We start from the raw sequence: 2,751 nt of genomic DNA, 5'->3' as shown, positions 1-2,751 counted from the left end.
TTGCGGTTTTTCAGTTTTGCATTTAAATATCTTTCTTGTTTTATTTCTCTCTGAATTTGCTGTATGTGTGCCCGCGATTTCACGTGCTGAAATAAGAAAACGCTTCCTCGCTTATATTTGAAAAATCAACACACACAGAGCATCTTCTGTTCTAATGACATGCAATGATGAGCCTTTCTAAACCTGTTGTCCAACAAGAGTTATAAAAACAAAAGTTATAAAAACATTATAACTTGTTTTTAATTCTCAACATCAGTCGAGTGTTTGAAATAACTTCCTTATGTGATCTGATGTGGATTCTTATCACAGAATGAGGCAGACGATAAATTCTATGCTCATATTCTATGTATGTCGATTAGCAATGGCTTATGAAAATACACGAGATGGCTTGAAGAACACAGATAAACCATATATTATTGTAGACGAGTGTTTATTGTCCTTACATTTCATCATTCAAAACGTTTAACACTGTATCTTTTTTTCCAGTCACAGACTCACAGCAATAGCGCTGCTTTTATCCACAGGGATCGGTCCTTGGGCCATTGTTATTTATTTTATATGTTAATAATAATGGTGCTAATCTTGTACATTATAGTTTTCATTTATGCGCTGATGACATGGTGATTTACTCTGCATAAACATTGGATAAGGTTCTGAGTCATCTTCAATTTGATTTTGATGTAGTTCAGCAAACACTTTGATTTAAAACTTGTTTTAAATGTGGAGAAATCTAAATGTATGATGTTCACAAAAAAAAAGCCTGCACTCTCAAACTTATGCTCAATTACTACTCTTCAAAGGTTGGAGGTTGAATTAGTATCTAAGTATAAATACCTGTGATTTTTAACTGATTATTCTCTTTCTTTTGGGCCTCATATTCAGTACCTAGTGAGTTAATTTAAGTTGAAACTGGGACTTTTTTTTTTTTTTTTTTTTTTTTTTTAAGAGTCAAATCTTTTCTTTCTTTTGAAGCAAGGAAGAGATTGGTAGCAGCTACATTTTTGTCAGTGTTGGATTACTGTGATATCATTTATATTCAGGCACCTAAACATCGTTTACAGGCGTTGGATTTGGTTTATCATGGAGCATTAAGGTTTATCACAAATTCAAGAGCCCTTATTCATCATTGTTTATTGTACTCTCAGGTTGGTTGGTCGGTGTTGTTAACCCTGTAGACTTAAACATTGGTACTTATTTATATATAAAATCATTTTAGGTTTAACTTCCTTTGTATTTACAGCAGAATATCATTAAAAAAAAGGTGTACAGAATTATGGGCTTTGCTCACAAGCATGGGCTTATCTTTTAATCATCCCTAAATTCTGTACTAATATAAGTCAGTGGGCATTTAGTTATGCTGCTCCATTTGACTGAAATCAAGTTGTCGTGAGACTCAAATGTGACAACTGGTCCCTGATGAATGAATAATTGAAAGTATCCACCTTATTCTTATAAACACAGAGCTACAATAAAATTGAAACTCAATCCCAAACTTTGCAGAAGCGCAAGTAAAAGATATGTCATAGTTATACTATAATGTTACTCTCATTTTATCATCACCTGTATAGTACTAAAAACTTGTTCAACATCACAGTTGGGAATCATGTGGGTCGAGTGCATTTAAATTAATGCTTTAGCTGCTGACAAGTTAAAATCTCTATCGCGCTGATCCTGGTGTATAGAAAAAGTAGTGCTCATACAAACACACTCTCACACTAAAGATTAAACACAATCTCTGAGATCATTCATGTTCTTCACTCTCTGCAGGCTGCGGGGTTGCAGTATTGGAGAGGAAGGCTGTGCTGCTCTGATTTCAGCTCTGAGATCAAACTCATCACACCTGAGAGAACTGGATCTGAGATGTAATAAACCAGGAGACTCAGGATTGAAGTTGCGCTCTGCTCTACTGGAGGATCCACACTGTAAACACAAGAAACTATAGTAAGTAATTAAGTAAATGCTGTCATTTATTATCTTCTATTAAAGCAGATCTCAGTGTATTTTATCTTTCTCTGTATTTTACAGTATTTGACAGTGGAAACTTCACAAGCTCCAAACAAGTGAATCAAAACAACACGTCCTGAACAAGACTGTCACCTGGACAAATGCAGATACTGATCCAGCAGTTTCATATGTGAAGGATTTTTGTTATTAATTTTCATTTAGCCTATTTTGTTTTTCTAGTCTTAAAAATAATCAAACAAACAAAAAAGTAGATTGGACATACTAACTGCACTGAGAGAACTGGATCTGAGATATAAAAAAAAAAAAAAATTAGTGTGAAATTACAATATATTTTCGGTTAATAATTGCACACTGTAAAACTTCTCACTATAAATTTGCAGGAACCTATAAAGTATTTTTTGTACCAGTCAAGTACTGTATTTTTTACATATATACAGTTTATTCTGTATACATTTTGTATATTTTGTCATTTTATTGTATTTTTTCTCTGTATAGAGAATTACAGTGTAATAAAAGTTGTCCTGTAAATTAACAGTAAAATACTGGCAGCGTATTTTGTCGCCTTGGAATTATAAGGTTCTGTCTGACATTTTTGTCAAAACTGAGTCACATATTCTTATTCTGCAACAACTTATTTACATTATGTGTGTCACACGCACCGGATCACTTGAGGTCACGAGGTCCCGGAAGTAATCTCCGTGGGTATATAAACAGGTTGGTTGGCACCTGTAAGACATTGAGTTCATGCTGGACTTATTCTTCTGGAGCTTTTTATATTTGTCTGTT

General features: G+C 33.8%; 1 long non-coding RNA gene across 1 annotated transcript; it reads left to right on the top strand.

Moving 5' to 3' along the window:
• Positions 1 to 941: 941 nt before the first annotated feature.
• On the top strand, positions 942 to 2,180 carry LOC127161327 (uncharacterized). Its single transcript, XR_007827013.1, has 2 exons — positions 942 to 1,941; positions 2,026 to 2,180. It is a non-coding gene; the product is annotated as an uncharacterized LOC127161327 (long non-coding RNA).
• The last annotated feature ends 571 nt before the right edge of the window (positions 2,181 to 2,751 follow it).

Source organism: Labeo rohita, unplaced genomic scaffold (assembly GCF_022985175.1).
Source record: "Labeo rohita strain BAU-BD-2019 unplaced genomic scaffold, IGBB_LRoh.1.0 scaffold_614, whole genome shotgun sequence".
Classification (NCBI taxonomy): Eukaryota; Metazoa; Chordata; class Actinopteri; order Cypriniformes; family Cyprinidae; genus Labeo; species Labeo rohita.
Note: the sequence above shows the minus strand (reverse complement) of the source record. Positions and strands in the feature narration are given on the sequence as shown.